General features: G+C 46.4%; 1 long non-coding RNA gene across 1 annotated transcript; it reads left to right on the top strand.

Annotated features, from left to right (window-relative positions):
* Positions 1–11,705: 11,705 nt before the first annotated feature.
* LOC141145596 (uncharacterized) lies at positions 11,706–19,736 on the top strand. The gene is made up of 2 exons (XR_012244577.1): positions 11,706–12,091; positions 19,676–19,736. It is a non-coding gene; the product is annotated as an uncharacterized lncRNA (long non-coding RNA).
* The last annotated feature ends 755 nt before the right edge of the window (positions 19,737–20,491 follow it).

Raw genomic sequence — 20,491 nt, 5'->3', positions numbered from 1 at the left:
GTGGCACGGATGACACTGATGGGTGGCATTGCTGGACATCACTGATTTTATTTGTGCCATAATGGTGCCAGTCAGTGCCCATTTGTGAGCACTGATTGGCATATGTTGGGCATTAATTTGCACATACCTGGCCATCCACATGTTAGGTACTTCCCTGGTGGTCCTGGCGGCTTCCCTGGTGGTCCAGTGTGGGCATCCAAGGGGGGCTTTGCTGTTAAACAATCAGCACACCCCCCCTGTCAGGAGAGCCGCTGAATGGCTCTCCTCTACTCGCGTCTGTCAGATGCGAGTGAGGAAAAAAAGATCAACGGCACTTCCTGTTTACATCGTGATCAGCCGTGATTGGACACGGCTGATCGCGTGGTAAAGAGCCTCCGCCGGAGGCTCTTTACTAAGATAGGTGTAGCGGTGTGTCAGACTGGGCGCACGGCGGCTGTTATCCTGCTGGACATCATATGATGCCCAGTCAGGATAACTGAACAACTGCCCAGCCTTCATTCTGCTATAGTCCGGGCAGGAAGTGGTTAATCTTTCAATTAACAAATTATGGATTGGCACTACATAAAGTGCCCAAGTGCCCGATGGGTCAGTCCGCCCCTGCTTATTAAACATTCTACATTCAGTGAAAGTTCATGTACTGCAAAATTTGCACTGCATTTCACTGAATGTAGAATGTTTAATGAGCTTGTTGCACAAATCACTTTATTACACTTTATTTATGATATCTATTTATTTAATCCATATTGAGCACTATATTTGATTGGGTGCTTCTGCCTGGCACACACGCACAATCGCACATGATGATGACTTTTAAGTCATCATCATGTGCGATTGTGTGTGTGTTCCAGGCCTAAACAGAAGCAGCCAAACAAATATAGTGCCCGATATGGAATAAATAAACGGATATCATAAATAAAGTGTAATTAAGTGATTTGTGCAGTGCAACAGCAGGTACTACTTTTAAGTAGACTGCGAATGTGACTACAGGAGATGACCAGAGACTGAGAATGCGACATACTACAGCCAGTTTTAAAATTTAAACTTTCAGCAATGCACAGCTATACGGGGGGGTTAACACCATTGTCAGGGAGGGTTTAGCGAAACAGTGAGTCTATAGGCAGTGTAAATATAGGCAGAAAGACCTACTTTGCCAGCCGGGCTCACCTCCCGCTTTTGGTAGTATGGGGCGGAGCTTTCGGTGGTAGGGGCGGGGCTTTTGATGGTATGGGCGGGGATTTTCGTGGTCCAGGGCAGGGCTCTCAGATGTCCAGGAGAGGCGATCTCAGCACTCCGAGCACATACAGACTACATGGGATGAGGCGGGGCAGGGTCAGAGTGTAAGTCGAACTCCCTGCCCCACCCTCCCTGCTGACAGAGCCTCCCTCAGCCTAAGCCAATTCCAACAGTCCAGACCGGGTAGCGGCTATCTGATAGAACACCAGCGCAACGCTCCAGCAGGCTGACTGCGGTGCGGGGAGTTATATTAGTCCGGGAGGAAGGATGGGGTTTTTTTCATGCGGGGGTAGCTTTTTTGCCACCCCCCATGCCACTTGCTATGGCTACCATAACTTATATACGCCACTGCTCCCTCCCTCTCTCTCTCTCTTTTTCTTTCTCTCTCTCTTTCTCTCTTTTTCTCTCTCTCTCTCTCTCTCTTTCTTTCTCTTTCTCTCTCTCTCTCTCTCCTCTCTGTCTCTCACTACATCTATCAATCCACAGTTGTGTGCTCAAAAGTTTCCATACCCTTGGCCTATAGTAGCATCGCATACTAGCACATTATGAAATGCTTACCTTAGAATGGTGACCGGGTGCTGCTGCAGGGGCTAACATATTCCCTTAGGTTTTTACCCGTGTTCGCAGGCTCCAGCACTGTAAGTGGTCAGAGCCGTGATGACCATCCTCCCGAGCCCTCCTTTCAAGCAAGGAGCGCTGAAGTTCCGTCACGGTACGCCGGACCTTCAGAGTGCATGTGCCGCTGATGTCAGCGACTGAATGCAGGGTGAATGTCTCCTAAACCGTGAGGTTTAAGAGATATTCATTTTATCTACAGGTAAGCTTTATTATAGGCTTACCTGTAGGTAAAAATCACCAAGAGGGGCAATCAAACAATAAAAAGCAGTTGTATACCCTTATTTTTAATTTGTGCCTACAGGTAAGCCTATAATAAAGCTTACCTGTAGGTAAAATGAATATCTCCTAAACCTGCACGGTTTAAGAGATATTCACTTTGCATGCAGCCGCTGACATCAGCGGCGCATGAGCTCTAAATGCCCGGCTGAAGGTCCAGCAGACGCTGCAGGACCTTGCCGGGAAGAAGACTCCCGCGGGTGTGATGTCATCGCGGCTCCGGCCACTAACAACACCGGAGCCACTAACCCGAAAGAAACGCCGAGGGCAAAATGTCAGCTCCCTAGGCGTGGACTGGGCTGCGATACAGGGGCCTCGTTCTAAGTTAAGTATTTCATAATGAGCTAGTAGCTCATTATGCCTTTGCCTTACAGGGTCTTTTTTTTTTTTACATGTGCGAGTATACAACCACTTTAAGGTCAGGAGACTGTGATGGCCACTCCAGAACCTTTGCTTTTTTCTGCTGTAATCATTGGAGGGTCAGCTGGGTCACTGTCTTCCTGGAAAGTCCAAGATGCGCAGCTTTTGTGTAGAAGAATGAAAAATGGCTGCCAGTATTTTCTGATAACAATCAAGAGATCCCCAAATTTTACACTTCTTAATAAGTGATCGAATAGTACTGACTGGCGTATTTAAGGCTTTGGATATCATTTTATATCCTTTTTCCATTCTTCTAAAGTTACATCACATTGTTACACAGTTATTTTCTGCTCCCCGTGGCTTGGTATCTAGCCTGCTCAGTGTATCCATGTGAGAGCTGAGAATTCATTGACTATTTATAAACAGACACTAATTGCAATTTTAAATCCACAGATGTGGGAAATGGACCTTTAGTTGCCACTGTAACTTGTGTGCGTTACCTTGTGTGTTTGTACCAGCTAATGCTTAATGTACACAGGATATTTTGAAACCTCTCCTGAACTATTTAACTTGACAGATAGTAACCAACATTTAAAAACGTCCATTTTGCTGCATTTACATGCTGCGTTTAGTCGCATTTAGCCTCGTTTTTGTTTAGGAACGTTTTATTCAAATGGTCAAAATTGTATCACCATCAAAAACACCTGTAAACGAAACGTGGCTAAACACTAGTTATTGAGTTTACAAGCTGTTACAGGTATTTTGCATTTCAAATGCCTCTGAACATCCATCCTGAATGCATTTTTTTTGTTTTCTCAAAAAAAAATTTCTAAACTCAACTGCCTAGAAAGGACTATAGACAACCCTGTGTACATGTACTGATAAGATAACATAGAGGAGAGATCAGGGATCCTGTGTACATGTACCAATAAGATAACTTGATAATTTGAAAAAAAAGTTTTTATTGTTGTAAAAGTCTAGTCAAAATGTAATTGGGTGATGCTAAAGTAGTAATGCTGCATTATTTTGTTTACAGATATTATGATTGCAAAGCTGCAGTTATTAACCACTTCCCACCCGGCCACTGCACATATACGGCCGGGTGGGAGCTCCCTCCTTCTGACTGGACGTTCCCGAACGTCCTTCAGAAGGAGCGGGATCACGCGGGCGCGCTCCCGCGCAGCCGTGCAATCCCGATGCGCGCGTGTCACTCGGACACGCCACATCTCAGAGCGGCAGGAGGGCAATGTGATTTGCCCTCCTGATCCGCACGATGGCTGTGTGTAATCACAGCCATCGTATAGTAAACAAGGGGAAGGGGGTGGCAGATGACAGGAGATCGCGTCGCCACGTGCCCACGCAGCGGCGCGATCCCGATCTGCCTGTGTCCCCCAGAGACAGCACAACACAGGAGGGCCCTGTGATTGGCCCTCCTGATCACATGACGACTGTGTCCAATCACAGTCATCATGTAATGTAAATAGAGAGCGTAGTAACTGCTCTCATCTCTTCCTCTCCTCACACAGAGCCTGTCAGTGAGGAGAGGAAGAGAGATCTGTGCTGCAGCCAGGAGATCAGTGAGTAATAAAGCTGTTTGTCTGCTGTTTACCCACTGATCACCCAGCTAGTGTCCCCAAAACACAGTGTCCCCAAAACACAGTGTCCCCAAACAGTGAAAACAACTGTCAATGAACATCTGCCCGTCAACAACTGGCACATCTGTCCGCCAACAGCGGGCACATCTGTCCGCCAACAGCCGGCACATCAGCCCGTCATCATCAGGCACATCTGCCCGCCTGCCATCAGGCACATCTGCCCACCATCAGGCACATCTGCCCGCCTGCCATCAGGCACATCTGCCCGCCAGTCATCAGGCACATCTGCCCGCCAGTCATCAGGCACATCTGCCCGCCAGTCATCAGGCACATCTGCCGCCCGCCATCAGGCACATCTGACACCGTCAACAGCTAACACATCAGCCCGTCATCAGCTGACACATCAACCCGTCAACAGCTGACACATCAGCCGCCCACCATCATCAGGCACATCTGCCTGCCATCAGGCACATCTGCCCGCCAGTCATCAGGCACATCTGCCCGCCTGCCATCAGGCACATCTGCCCGCCTGCCATCAGGCACATCTGCCCGCCAGTCATCAGGCACATCTGCCCGCCAGTCATCAGGCACATCTGCCCGCCAGTCATCAAGCACATCTGCCCGCCAGTCATCAGGCACATCTGCCCGCCAGTCATCAGGCACACCTGCCGCCCGCCATCAGGCACATCTGTCGCCCGCCATCTGACACCATCAACAGCTAACACATCAGCCCATCATCAGCTGACACATCAGCCCGTCAACAGCTGACACATCAGCCGCCCACCATCATCAGGCACATCTGCCCGCCCGCCATCAGGCACATCTGCCAGCCGCCATCTGCCCACGATCAGGCACATCTGCCCGCCAACATCAGGCACATCTAGCCACCCACCATCTGGCACAGCCGCCCACCATCTGGCACATCTGCCGCCTGCCATCTGACACATCTGCCCGCCAACATGACAAAAAGGTCTTACAGCGCAGAGGAGGCTCTCCAAATACTCCAGAGTATGTCGGACGAGAGTAGCGGGGAATTCTCTCCGTCAGACTCGGATAGTGACTATGAGCCAGTGGAAAGCAGTGGCTCCGAGTTGGAAACAGAGGAAGATACAATCCTAACAAGGAGAATCAGGAGAAATGAGCAGGAGGAGGCATTCACCAGCAGCGCAGCACTCCAGGGCATCCACCAGCAGGCATCCACCAGCAGTGCAGCACTCCAGGATGATATGCAGGCATCCACCAGCAGCCCAGCACTCCAGGATGATATGCAGGCATCCACCAGTAGCGCAGCACTCCAGGGCATCCAACAGCAGGCATCCACCAGCAGCGCAGCACTTTGGGATAGGCGGGCATCCACCAGCACTTCTGCAACCTTCCTAGAAGATAGGCCAGATGCTAGCAACGGATCCCATCAACGAGGCAGTGCCAATACTAGCCTCCCAGATGTTCTACTGTATCCAACATGGCTGCCCGAAACATCAGTAGAACCTGTAATACCCCTTTTCACAGCCCAGCCAGGCCCTCAGATGCAGACGGAAAATGTAACCCCACTTTATTATTTTCATTTATTTTTTACCAATGATCTCCTAACCTACATTGTGGAGCAATGTAATCTATACGCCAGCCAACACATAGCCAACAATCCCAGTTCCTCATATGCCCGTCCTTTTGTTTGGAAACCCCTCACCGTAGAAGAATTTAAAATTTTCCTTGGCCTAACCCTCAACATGGGGCTGACAAAAAAAAATGAACTCCATTCCTACTGGTCTACCCAACCTATCCACCACATGCCGATCTATTCGTCATTTATGCCCAGAACCCGTTATGAGATGATCATGAGATTTTTACACTTCAATAACAATGCCCAATGCCTCCCTCGAAATCATCCCAGTTACGATAAGTTATTCAAAATTCGGCCCCTAATCAATTTTTTTTTGCGCCAGCTTCAAGGAGATGTTTACCCCTGATAGAAACATATGTGTGGATGAATCCCTGGTGCACTTCACCGGAAGACTGGGAATAAAACAATACCTCCCCAGTAAAAGAGCCAGACGTGGGGTAAAATTTTATAAGGTGTGTGACAGGGCCACGGGTTACACATATGATTTTATGATTTATGAGGGAAAAGACAGACAGCTAAACCCCCCTGGATGCCCTACCTACATGGGAACAAGTGGCAAAATTGTCTGGCAGCTGATCCAACCATTACTTGGGAAAGGTTACCACCTTTACGTAGACAATTTCTACACTAGTCTCCCACTTTTCCGCCATTTGTACCTGAAGAACACTGTGGCCTGTGGGACAGCACGGACCAACCGCAAAGGCTTCCCACAAAGATTGGTCGCCAAGAAATTGAAGCAGGGTGAAATGGCCAGTATGCGAACTGAAGAAGTACTAGCGGTGAAGTGGAGAGATAAAAAAAGAGATGTCTACATCCTTTCAACAATACATGACGACACCTTGGTGGAACTTCAGAGAAGAGGAGGCCCCATACAGAAGCCAAAATGTGTGCATGAGTACAACCTATACATGGGGGGGTGGATATGAACGACCAGATGATGCAGCCCTACTTGGCCACCAGGAGATCACTATTTTGGTACAAGAAAGTCGCCATTTATTTGATGCAACTTGCCCTATTTAATTCCTATATCATTTTTTTTAAGTGCACCCAAAGTTCCCTACCCTATCTAAAATTCCAAGAAGAAGTTTTCACAGCCCTTCTCTATCCCCAAGGCCAAGCCCCTCAACTAATTCGCTCCGATGCATTAGCCAGACTCCATGAAAGGCACTTTCCCGAAATCCTCCCTCTTACCCAAACAGGTCGCAAACCCCCAAAAAAATGTTGTGTATGTGCAAGTAGAGGAATTCGCCGTGACACCCGATACTACTGTCCCCAATGTCCCTCCGAGCCAGGGCTCTGTATTGGAACATGCTATCGGAGCTATCATACTTCACTACACTATTAGTACAGTGAAGGTGATTTTTTTCCACTATCTGCCATTTCTGTGAATGACCCGGACTGTTAACGACTATGCCTCTGCCAAACATGTTTCTGCCTTCAACGTAAATTGACCCGGACTGTTAACGACTATGCCTCTGCCAAACATCTTTCTGCCTTCAACGTGAATTGACCCGGACTGTTAAATGACCATGATTTTTGCCTGCCTCCTGAACTGATCATTTGCCCTGCCACTGTACAGCACAGGGGTCTCACATATGTGAGGGGCTCCAGAACAGGTTTTCCGAGTGGAGAAAACATTTTTCTCCGGGTTTTTAGTTTTCTCGGATTAGGGTCTGGAGACTCGGAGGCTTCGTAGAGATTTGGGAAGAAGCCTCTACCCCTGTCAGGTCTTACCTGACCAAGGCCCAATGTACAAAGTGCTGCCTGCTGCCACCTGAACTGGCCATGCCTTTTGCCTGCCACATGACCTTGCCATGCATTTGCCTGCCACATGACCTTGCCATGCCTTTACCACCTGGACTGGCCATGCCTATGCCTGTTACCTGAACTGCCTGCTAAACCTTGGACTGTACTGAACTATGTTCATACTTTTCCATATCTGTCTGCTGCCTGGACAATTCCTGGACATTTCCTTTGGCTGTCTGGACAAATGCTTTGGCTGCTCTGGAATGGTATTCATGCCTGCTAAAACCACAGGTGAGCTTTTTTTTTACCTTTTGCTCAGAAGAATGTATTTTGGGGTGTAATTCTTGGTGTGTACATGCTATGTGTTAGAAGCCTGGAGGTGCTACTTGCATGTTGGGCCTCTGTATGTGGCCAGGTAGTGGAAAAGTCTCACACATGGGGTATCGCCATACTCAGGACGAGTAGCAGAATGTATTTTGGGGTGTCATTTTGGCTATGTACATGCTATGTGTAAGAAAGATCTTCTAAATTGACAACTTTGTGAGAGAAAAAATAGGTTTTCATTTTCTTTCCACATTTTCCAAAAACTTGTGGAAAGAAATGACATGTTCAAAAGACTCATTATGCCTCATAGAATATACATTGGGTTGTTTTCTTTTCAAAATGGGGTCATTTTGTGGGTAATTCCATTGTCCTGGTGCTCCAGGGCCTTCAAAAATGTGATAGGTACTCAGGAAATGAAATGTGTAATTTATGCCTTTAGAACGCCTGATGGTGCTATATGGATGTTGGGCCTCTGTATGTGGCCAGGCTGTGGAAAAGTCTCACACATGGGGTATCGCCATACTCAGGACGAGTAGCAGAATGTATTTTGGGGTGTCATTTTGGCTATGTGCATGCTATGTGTTAGAAAGATCTTCTAAATTGACAACTTTGTGAGAAAATAATAGGTTTTCATTTTCTTTGCACATTTTCCAAAAACTTGTGGAAAGAAATGACATGTTCAAAAGACTCATTATGCCTCATAGAATATACATTGGGTTGTTTTCTTTCCAAAATGGGGTCATTTTGTGGGTAATTCCATTGTCCTGGTGCTCCAGGGTCTTCAAAAATGTGATAGGTACTCAGGAAATGAAATGTGTAATTTATGCCTTTAGAACGCCTGATGGTGCTATATGGATGTTGGGCCTCTGTATGTGGCCAGGCTGTGGAAAAGTCTCACACATGGGGTATCGTCACACTCAGGACGAGTAGCAGAATGTATTTTGGGGTGTAATTTTGGCTATGTACATGCTATGTGTTAGAAAGATCTTCTAAATTGACAATTTTGTGAGAAAAAAAATAGGTTTTCATTTTCTTTCCACATTTTCCAAAAACTTGTGGAAAGAAATGACATGTTCAAAAGACTCAGTATGCCACATAGAATATACATTGGGTTGTTTTCTTTCCAAAATGGGGTCATTTTGTGGGTAATTCCATTGTCCTGGTGCTCCAGGGCCTTCAAAAATGTGATAGGTACTCAGGAAATGAAATGTGTAATTTATGCCTTTAGAACGCCTGATGGTGCTATATGGATGTTGGGCCTCTGTATGTGGCCAGGCTGTGGAAAAGTCTCACACATGGGGTATCGCCATCCTCAGGACGAATAGCAGAATGTATTTTGGGGTTGTCATTTTGGCTACGTACATGCTATGTGTTAGAAAGATCTTCTAAATTGACAACTTTGTGAGAAAAAAATAGGTTTTCATTTTCTTTCCACATTTTCCAAAAACTTGTGGGAAGAAATGACATGTTCAAAAGACTCAGTATGCCTCATAGAATATACATTGGGTTGTTTTCTTTCCAAAATGGGGTCATTTTGTGGGTAATTCCATTGTCCTGGTGCTCCAGGGCCTTCAAAAATGTGATAGGTACTCAGAAAATGAAATGTGTAATTTATGCCTTTAGAACGCCTGATGGTGCTATATGGATGTTGGGCCTCTGTATGTGGCCAGGCTGTGGAAAAGTCTCACACATGGGGTATCGCCATACTCAGGACGAATAGCAGAATGTATTTTGGGGTGTAATTGCAATTATGCCTGCACCGTGTGTGAGAAATAACTTGTAAATATGACAATTTAGTGAAGAAAAAAAAAAAAATCTATATTTCTTAATTTTCCAAAGCATTGTGGGGAAAAAATTTCAACTTAAAAAAATTCACTATGCCTCTTACTAAATACCTCAGACTGTCTTCTTTCCAAAAAGGGGTCTTTTGGGGGGTTATTGTACTGTCCTGACATTTTAGGGCCTCAAGAAATGAGATCAGTGCATTAGGCCATCAGTGCATTAGGATTGATACATTTTCAATAATGCGTAGCATGGCTTGTAGACTCTATAACTTTCACACAAACCAATGATCATACAATTATCAGGATTTTTTTTACCAAAGACAGGTGGTAGAATACATTTTTGCCTAAATTTTCGACAAAATTTAATTTTTTTGGTTTCTTTTAAAAGAGAAAGTAGAAAATTTTGGGTTTTTTTTTAAATATTCGCTCTTTTTTCGCTTATATCACAAAAAATAAAAAATGAAGTGGTGAATAAATACCACCAAAAGAAAGCTCTATTTGTGTGAACAAAATGATAAAAATTTCATTTGGGTATAGTGTAGCATGACTGAGTAATTGTCATTCAAAGTGAGAGAGCACTGAAAGCTGAAAATTGGTCTGGGAAGGAAGGGGGTGAAAGTGCCCAGTATTGAGGTGGTTAAACAACTAGAGAAGCAGGGCACTGAATGTAAGCTGCAGTTAAATAACTGGCAAGAGATCTTCTATTTGAAGCTCATGTCAGAGACGGCATCTGATGCTCAGGAGGAGGCTGAGGTGCACAGGCCCAGCAAGCGGCTGAAAGCTGGTGAGTAAAATGAAAGATATCATATTCATTATATCATTAACATTTCTATTTCTCAAGCTCATTATTCAAATAATGACTATACGTGAGAGACTCACATTTTGCTTTATTTCCTTGTTGTTCAGGTCCATCATCCGCATGGCAAGTTCCCTCACCCCTGGGCCCAAGTCGGGCACTTGCTCTTTCTGGTGAGTACCTAAAACCAATAAATAAGCACCGTTAAACATTTATTTAACAGTTTTTGTTTTACAACAGTAGTATGCTACTATGCTGATAGTATTCAGGCCCAGTTCTCTGCCTAAATGACAAATCGCTCAGAATAAGAACTATTATCCCCCTTACCTGGGACTCTACAGTCTGCTGGTTAGGCAGATATACTACATTTTGGTTCTTCTGCAGTTTACAACCCTTATAACAATACTGCTGTCTTTTAAGTAGCTGTTGCTTCTAAGTCATCATTTTCAGTGATTGCCCCCAATAACTAGGTGGTTCTTACAGGGATTCTCATGTGGAATTTCTGTTGATTGCAGCTGCCATACTAGCAGACAGTAGGTCTTGTCCATAAGTCTCACTTTTTGCTTTGTTTCCCTGTTGCCCAGGTCCATCCTCTGCATGCCAAGGTTCCTCTCTCCCGGGCCCAAGTCGAGCACCTGCCCATTCTGGTAAGTACCTAAAACCAATAGAAATGTTTTGCACTGTTGAATATTTATTTAACAATTTTTGTTGTACAACAAAACATGGTATGCTACTATGCTGATAGCATGTAGGGACCAGTTCTCTGCTGAAATGACAAACCACTCAGAATAGGAACTATTATCCCCCTTACCTGGTACTCTACAGTCTGCTGGTTAGCTTTGAAGGCAGATATACTACATTTGGGTTCTTCTGAAGTTTGCAACCCTGATGATACTGCTGTCTATTTAGTGGCTGAGAGTGTCAGCAGACTGTTCTCCTTTAAATATACTAAGGCAGTCATTTGCAAATACAGTGGAACCTCGGATTACGAGCATAATCCGTTCCAGGAGAATGCTTGTAATCCAAAGTACTCGCATATCAATGTGAGTTTCCCCATAGAAGTTAATGGAAACGAAAATAATTTGTTCCGCAATTACTTCAATGGCATGCAATACCGCATGTGGCCAGAGGTGGGGGGTGCCGGAGAGCCTCGGAAACAGCTGGAAAGGCCCGAGGACAGCTCATCTGACCTCGGCAAACCTCGGAAAGGCTCAGGAACATAGTCTTTCCGAGCATTTCCGAACGGCGCCATTTGGCTCCGCTTGGCTCTGGCACCCCCCCACCTCAGGCCAAACATGGTACTGCACACTGCTTTGGCCTGAATCTTGCTTGTTTTGCGAGACAACACTCGCAAACTGAGTTCAGATTTTTCAAAATACAGTGCTCGTATTGCGAAACGCTCGTTAACCGCATTACTCGCAATCCGAGGTTCCACTGTAGATGAATTCAACCTTCAACTAATATGAAAAAAAAAGCATGGAGTGGCCCCAATCCTCCTCCTCTGGTGTCCACAACTGTTGCTTCTAAGTTATCATTTTCAGTGATTGCCCCCAATAACTAGGTGGTTCTTACAGGGATGCTCATGTGGAATTTCTGTTGATTGCAGCTGCCATACTAGCAGACAGTATGTCTTGTGAATAAGTCTCACTTTTTGCTTTGTTTCCCTGTTGCCCATGTCCATCCTCTGCATGCCAAGGTTCCTCTCTGCCGGGCCCAAGTCGAGCACCTGCCCATTCTGGTAAGTACCTAAAACCAATAGAAATGTTTTGCACTGTTGAATATTTATTTAACATTTTTTATTGTACAACAAAATGTAGTATGCTACTATGCTGATAGTATTCAGGGCCAGTTCTATGCTGAAATGACAAACCACTCAGAATAGGAACTATTATCCCCCTCACCTGGTACTCTACAGTCTGCTGGTTAGCTTTGAAGGCAGATATACTACATTTGGGTTGTTCTGAAGTTTGCAACCCTGATGATACTGCTGTCTAGGGATGAGCCGAACACCCCCCGGTTCGGTTCGCACCAGAACCCGCGAACGGACCGAAAGTTCGCACGAACGTTAGAACCCCATTGACGTCTATGGGACTCGAACGTTCGAAATCAAAAGTGCTCATTTTAAAGGCTAATTTGCATGGTATTGTCCTAAAAAGGGTTTGGGGACCCGGGTCCTACCCCAGGGGACATGTATCAATGCAAAAAAAACTTTTAAAAACGGCCGTTTTTTCGGGAGCAGTGATTTTAATGATGCTTAAAGTAAAAAAAAAAAAGTGAAATATTCCTTTAAATATCGTACCTGGGGGGTGTCTATAGTATGCCTGTAAAGTGACGCGTGTTTCCCATGTTTAGAACAGTCCCTGCACCAAATGTCATTTTTAAAGGAAAAAATCTCATTTAAAACTGCTTGCGGGTTTAATGTCATGTCGGGTCATGGCAATATGGATGAAAATCAGTGAGACAAACGGCATGGGTACCCCCCAGTCCATTACCAGTCCCTTTGGGTCTTGTATGGATATTAAGGGGAACCCCGCACCCAAATTAAAATAAGGAAAGGTGTGGGGCCACCAGGCCCTATATACTCTGAACAGCAGTATACAGGCGGTGCAAACAAGACAGGGACTGTAGGTTTGTTGTTAAGTAGAATCTGTTTGTAATTTTGAACATTTTTAACGTGTTTAGCTCCAGCCAAAAAATCTTTTCTAAGCTTTTTGGAAAACATAGGGAAGGGTTATCACCCCTGTGACATTTGTTTTGCTGTCTTTCCTCCTCTTCAGAAGATTTCACCTCACTTTTTTGTCCCAATGAAAAATGTTTTTTGAAAATTTGGGTTTTTTTGTGGAACAAGGATTGGAAAGCATCAGTGGAAAGGAGAACTTGTTTTCCCATATTAACTCTTACAGGAGAGAATTTCCCTTCCTAGGGGTAGATTTCATCTCACTTCCTGTTGTCTCCTTCCGTTTGCAAGTAGGAGTCGTTTGTAAGTTAGATGTTTGAAAGTAGGGTCCTGCCCTATATACTCAGCAGAAATTTGGGCCTTAGGTGTTGCTGTGGCCACAACACTGTAAGCCCTCACAGGGCCCTGCTGTGAAATATTAGATCAAGAATTGTAATTACATGCCCCTGTTGAACAGCAGCTGAAAAATTAGGCCTTAGGCACTGGTGCTGGTGCCACAACACTGCAACCCCTCACAGACACTCTAGTTGGAACGCAGGAACGAGCCCTGCTGCAAATTATTGCTTCAAAAATTGTAATTACACGCCCCTGTTAGACAGGGGCAGAAAAATTGGGCCTTAGGCACTGGTGCTGGTGCCACAACACTGCAACCCCTCACAGACACTCTAGTTGGAACGCAGGAACGAGCCCTGCTGCAAATGATTGCTTCAAAAATTGTAATTACACGCCCCTGTTAGACAGGGGCAGAAAAATTGGGCCTTAGGCACTGGTGCTGGTGCCACAACACTGCAACCCCTCACAGACACTCTAGTTGGAACGCAGGAACGAGCCCTACTGCAAAGTATTGCATCAAAAATTGTAATTACACGCCCCTGTTAGACAGGGGCAGAAAAATTGGGCCTTAGGCACTGGTGCTGGTGCCACAACACTGCAACCCCTCACAGACACTCTAGTTGGAATGCAGGAACGAGCCCTGCTGCAAAGTATTACATCAAAAATTGTAATTACACGCCCCTGTTAAACAGGGGCTGAAAAATTGTGCCTTAGGCACTGGTGGTGGCGCCCAGAACCAAAAATGTTCTTACAAGCTATCAGCGTGATGATTGAGGAGGAAGAGGATAATTACTCAGGGATAGTCACTCAGCATCAGCATAGGCAGTCTTTGAAGGGATCTGAGATTTCAAAAAAAATTATTCGGTTACATCAGCATCAGGTGCTTGGTAGCTGGTGGTGATCCAAGACTCATTCATTTTTATGAAGGTCAGCCGATCGACCGAGTCGGTGGACAGACGCACCCTGTGATCGGTTACCACGCCTCCAGCAGCACTGAATGTGCGTTCCGAAAGAACGCTGGATGCAGGACAGGCCAGTAGCTCAATTGCATACTGTGCAAGCTCTGGCCAGTGATCCATCCTCAAGACCCAGTAACCCAGAGGATTTTCGGTGGGAAAGGTGTCCAAGTCTGATCTTGCCCCTAGGTATTCCTGCACCATGTAAAACAGACGCTGGCGATGGTTGCTGGAACCGATCATACCTTGGGGCTGCGGACCAAAAAATTGTCTGAACGCATCGGTCAGACGGCCACCTTCTCCACCGCTCCTTCTTTGACTGACCGAAGCCTCAGCAACACGTTGTCCAGAAACAGGAGTTTGTAACCTCCCAGTCTCTGGGAACGCGTTGCACAGACCTTTCTGCAAGGCCTCCCGAAGATGTTTCATCCTCTGCTCCCTCTGCGATGGCAAGATAAGGTCCGCAACCTTACCCTTGTAACGTGGATCAAGGAGGGTTGCCAGCCAGTATTGGTCCTTCTCCTTGATACCACGAATACGAGGATCCTTACGCAGGCTTTGCAGGATCAGGGAGGCCATGCAGCGTAGGTTTGCTGAGGCATTCGGTCCGGAGTCCTCTGGGTCACTAAGAACGACATGGTCCGCAGCCACCTCCTCCCAGCCACGTACAAGTCCATGTGTTTCTTGGGACTGATCCCTTAAAGACTGCTGCTGATGCTGAGTGCCAGGCTCCACCTCCATACTGACACAATCTTCCTCCTCCTCCTCTTCCTCCTCGTCCTCTTCCTGTGTGATCGGCGGGCACGCAGGAACACTGTCTGGATAAAGGGGGCCTTGAGAGCTAAGGAAGTCCTCCTCTTCCTGCCTCTGTTCTGCCTCAAGTGCCCTGTCCATTATTCCACGCAGCGTGTGCTCCAACAGGTGGACAAGGGGGACAGTGTCACTGATGCATGCACTGTCACTGCTCACCATCCTCGTGGCCTCCTCGAATGGTGACAGGACAGTGCATGCATCCCTGATCATGGCCCACTGGCGTGGGGAAAAAAAACCAAGCTCCCCTGACCCTGTCCTGGTGCCATAGTCGCACAGGTACTCATTGATGGCCCTCTGCTGCGTGTGCAGCCGCTGCAGCATGGCCAACGTTGAGTTCCACCTGGTGGGCATGTCACAGATTAGGCGGTTCTTGGGCAGGTTAAACTCCTTTTGGAGGTCCGTCAGCCGAGCACTGGCATTATATGACCGGCGGAAATGCACACAGACTTTCCTGGCCTGCCTCAGGACATCCTGTAAGCCCGGGTACCTGCCCAAGAACCGCTGCACCACCAAGTTAAGGACGTGAGCCAAACAGGGCACATGGGTCATTTGTCCCTGTCGGAGGGCAGAGAGGAGGTTGGTGCCATTGTCGCAAACCACCATTCCTGCCTTAAGTTGGCGTGGCGTCAACCACCTCTGAACCTGCCCCTGCAGAGCTGACAGAACCTCTGCCCCAGTGTGGCTCCTGTCCCCCAAGCACACCAGCTCAAGCACCGCATGGCATCTTTTGGCCTGCGTACTTGCGTAGCCCCTTGAACGCCTACGGAGCACCGCTGGTTCCGAGGAAGAGGCCATGGAGGAAGAAGAAGAGGAGGGGGTGGAGGAGAGAGGTGTGTCACAATCAGCATTTTGGAGGCGTGGTGGCGGAACAACCTCCAACACTACTGCACCTTGTCCTGCATCCTTCCCAGCTGCCAGCAGAGTCACCCAATGCGCCGTGAAACTTAGGTAACGTCCCTGTCCATGCCTGCTGGACCATGAGTCAGCGGTAATATGCACCTTACCGCTGACCGCCCTGTCCAGCGAGGCATGGACATTGCCTTCCACATGCCGGTAGAGAGCCGGAATCGCCTTCCGTGAGAAAAAGTGGCGTTTGGGTACCTGCCACTGAGGAACCGCACATTCCACAAACTCACGGAAGGGGGCAGAGTCTACCAACTGAAAAGGCAGCAGTTGAAGTGCTAGCAATTTTGCCAAGCTAGCATTCAACCGCTGGGCATGTGGATGGCTGGGAGCAAACTTCTTTCGGCGGTGCAGCAGCTGGGGCAGGGAAATTTGCCTGGTACAATCTGACGTCGGTGTACCAAAAGCAGATTGCCCACAAGTACTTGGCTGTGACACACCTAATTCTACACCTTCATTCCTCTCACTGTAGGTCTCAGAGAGGACTGAAGGTCTAGTGGGGTTGGAAATCTCAGCTGATGAGGAGCAAGGAGAGATCCTCTTTGTTCTTTGGTGTGGGTCTTTTAGATACGCTTGCCAACGAACTGCATGGCAGGTCAACATATGTCTGGTCAAGCATGTGGTACCCAAGCGGGAGATATTTTGGCCACGCGAGATACGCTTGAGACATATGTTGCAAATAGCAGCGGTGCGATCTGATGCACTCGTCTCAAAAAAGGCCCACACCAAAGAACTTTTTGAATAACGCGCAGAGACTGCAGCGCCCTGCACATGTGGAGCTTTGGGGTGTGATGCAGTCAATGTGCTGCCCTTAGGCTGGCCCCTGGAGGGCATCCTGCCTCGTTGGTGATGTGCTGCCGCCTCCTCCTCCTCCTCCTCCTCCTCCTCCTCCTCCTCCTCCTCCTCCTCTCTCCTATCAGGCACCCACGTTGAGTCAGTGACCTCATCATCCCCTCCCTCCTCATCACTGGAGCAAACCTGGCAGTATGCTGCAGCAGGGGGAGCATGACTGCCAGATTGCTGTCCTTCTTGGGCACCCCCTCTGTCCGCGCTCATGTTACTGCCTTCATCGAGCTCAGTATCGTCATCAGAGCCTTCCAAACGCTGGGCATCCTCCTGGAGCATGTACCCAACACTGTGGTCAAACAGTTCGAGGGAATCCTCATGAGGACATGGTGGAGCTAGGGAAGGAGTCACTGATGACATTGAGCTGAGGGAAGAGGCCGCTGCTTTGCCAGACAAAGCACCCTGGGCATGGGTGAGAGAGGATGAGGAGGATGAGGACGGCTTGGTCATCCACTCGACCAAGTCTTCCGCATGTTGCGGCTCAACATGGCCAGCTGCCGAAAAAAAGGCCAAGCGTGTCCCATGGCCACGTGCTGATGAGGATGCACCGTCTCCACGACCAGCACTAGACACAGAGCCTGCTTGCCCTCTCTTATTGGCTTGTGACTGTCTGCCTCTCCTTCTTGGCCTTCCAGACATACTAATGGCCTGTAGCTGCACTAAGCTGGGATAGAACACCTGTAATTTTCTTCAAGTAGCTTTATATACTGTAACCAGACAAGCCTGCCTGTCAGTAGGAAGATAACAGGAACGGATCTAGCTGAACACTGTGAGCAGGACGCACTGTACTAAATGTAAATAGTCTAGCTGCCTGACCGTGGTACTAATAGGATCAAATAGAACACCTGTAATTTTCTTCAGGTAGCTTTATATACTGTAACCAGACAAGCCTGCCTGTCAGTAGGAAGATAACAGGAACGGATCTAGCTGTACACTGTGAGCAGGACGCACTGTACTAAATGTAAATAGTCTAGCTGCCTGACCGTGGTACTAATAGGATCAAATAGAACACCTGTAATTTTCTTCAGGTAGCTTTATATACTGTAACCAGACAAGCCTGCCTGTCAGTAGGAAGATAACAGGAACGGATCTAGCTGTACACTGTGAGCAGGACGCACTGTACTAAATGTAAATAGTCTAGCTGCCTGACCGTGGTACTAATAGGATCAAATAGAACACCTGTAATTTTCTTCAGGTAGCTTTATATACTGTAACCAGACAAGCCTGCCTGTCAGTAGGAAGATAACAGGAACGGATCTAGCTGAACACTGTGAGCAGGACACACTGTACTAAATGTAAATAGTCTAGCTGCCTGACCGTGGTACTAATAGGATCAAATAGAACACCTGTAATTTTCTTCAGGTAGCTTTATATACTGTAACCAGACAAGCCTGCCTGTCAGTAGGAAGATAACAGGAACGGATCTAGCTGAACACTGTGAGCAGGACACACTGTACTAAATGTAAATAGTCTAGCTGCCTGACCGTGGTACTAATAGGATCAAATAGAACACCTGTAATTTTCTTCAGGTAGCTTTATATACTGTAACCAGACAAGCCTGCCTGTCAGTAGGAAGATAACAGGAACGGATCTAGCTGAACACTGTGAGCAGGACACACTGTACTAAATGTAAATAGTCTAGCTGCCTGACCGTGGTACTAATAGGATCAAATAGAACACCTGTAATTTTCTTCAGGTAGCTTTATATACTGTAACCAGACAAGCCTGCCGGTCAGTAGGAATTTAACAGGAACGGATCTAGCTGAACACTGTGAGCAGGACGCACTGCATTAAATGTAAATAGTCTAGATAGAAGATAACAGGAACGGATCTAGCTAAACTGAATACAGTGTATATATATATATGCAACACCTGGGATGCATATATATACACAATACACTGTAAGTGCAGCTAACTGACTGACTGTTCTGCCTAATCTATCTAACTCAAATCAAATGACACTGTCTCTCTCTCTCTCTATCTCTCAGCACACCGGAACACACACTACACAGGGCCGCCGTGCAGGCGGCCTTATATAGTGTGGGGTGTGTACTAAATGCCCTGAGCCGTAATTGGCCAAAGCCACCCTGGCTTTGGCCAATTACAGCTCTCTCTACTGACAGCGCTGTGATTGGCCAAGCATGCGGGTCATAGTGCATGCTTGGCCAATCATCAGCCAGCAATGCACTGCGATGCCGCAGTGAATTATGGGCCGTGACGCGCCACACGAATTTAGCGCGAACGGCCCATAACGTTCGCAATTCGGCGAACGATCGAACAGCCGATGTTCGAGTCGAACATGGGTTCGACTCGAACACGAAGCTCATCCCTACTGCTGTCTATATAGTGGCTGAGAGTGTCAGTAGACTGTTCTCCTTTAAAAAAATACTAAGCGTTTCTTTTGTGAATGGATGGAATAAATCTTCAACTGATATGGAAAAAAAGTGCATGGAGTGGCCCCCATCCTCCTTTCTGGTTTCCACCACTGTTGCTCCCAAGTCATTCTTCTCAGTGATTGTCCCCCAATAACTAGGTGGTTGCTTGGATTGCAATGGGGCTCAAGAAATTAAAACTGGAGTATGCAGAGGGAGGAATCTCATTAACCTATTTATTTTAAGGGTTAAGCTTTATAGGTAGAATGAAGTAAGATTAAAAAAAAAGCTAGGCTTTAAAAAACACTGTACACTATCTTTTTTTTCTTCATTAATATTAAACCAAAAAAGTACATTTTTAGGTGTATATCCCAAAAAGTTTACTCTATCTACAATATTAGCTTTTCATTTTTTCTTAACAGAAAGCCTTTATCGTGAAATCATTGGCAGGGATAAAGCAGTGGCTCATTCCTCCTCAGAGTAAGTAATAAAGCTGTTGATTTGCATATCATCAACATCTACACCTTCTACGCTAGAATACTAGTATTATGATACTTAAACTTTGCTATGTTCCAATGTATGTCTATTTTCCAGCTATAAAAAAAAACATCTGCAGCAAGAACATCTGCATCATCCCTGGCCCAAAGAACCTCACAAGCATCTTCTAGTGAGTACCTACTACAAAGAAAAAATGTATGCAATAGAGAACATGGATTACACATTTACATAATTTTCCTGCTCTAGTATGCTGAATGCTGATAGTGTGTAGACACTGTTCCCTAGTAAAAGACCAACCCATGTTGAAAGGATTTACCCCTTCCCCTGGGACTCAGCGGGCTCCTGTTTTGCTGGGAACTTGGGAAAGCAGATTTTCTACATCGGAGTGGGCCTAGCTGCTTACGTCCATACCCATGTTTCATTATTCATTTTTAATGGATAACCCCTTGTAAATAGTTTTCTAACGTATGTCATTAAAAAAAAAAATGACATTGCTATTATAAGAAGAAGACTTTAAATCTAGTGTCCAACATTACCTTGACTCTTTTCATCTTTCTTTAACAGAAAGCCGTATCGGTAGGTCAGAAAGCTGTGCAGAAAAGAGGCAGACCATCATTCCCCAGCGTAAGTAAACAACCATTTGAATCTGATAAAAAGAGAGAGGACACACACATCATCCTCTACACATTCCACATAGGCAATGTCAGAAACAAGCTGTTTGCAGGATCCATACACGCAGA

This window comes from Aquarana catesbeiana, linkage group LG05 (genome assembly GCF_042186555.1).
Source record: "Aquarana catesbeiana isolate 2022-GZ linkage group LG05, ASM4218655v1, whole genome shotgun sequence".
NCBI lineage: Eukaryota > Metazoa > Chordata > Amphibia > Anura > Ranidae > Aquarana > Aquarana catesbeiana.
Note: the sequence above shows the minus strand (reverse complement) of the source record. Positions and strands in the feature narration are given on the sequence as shown.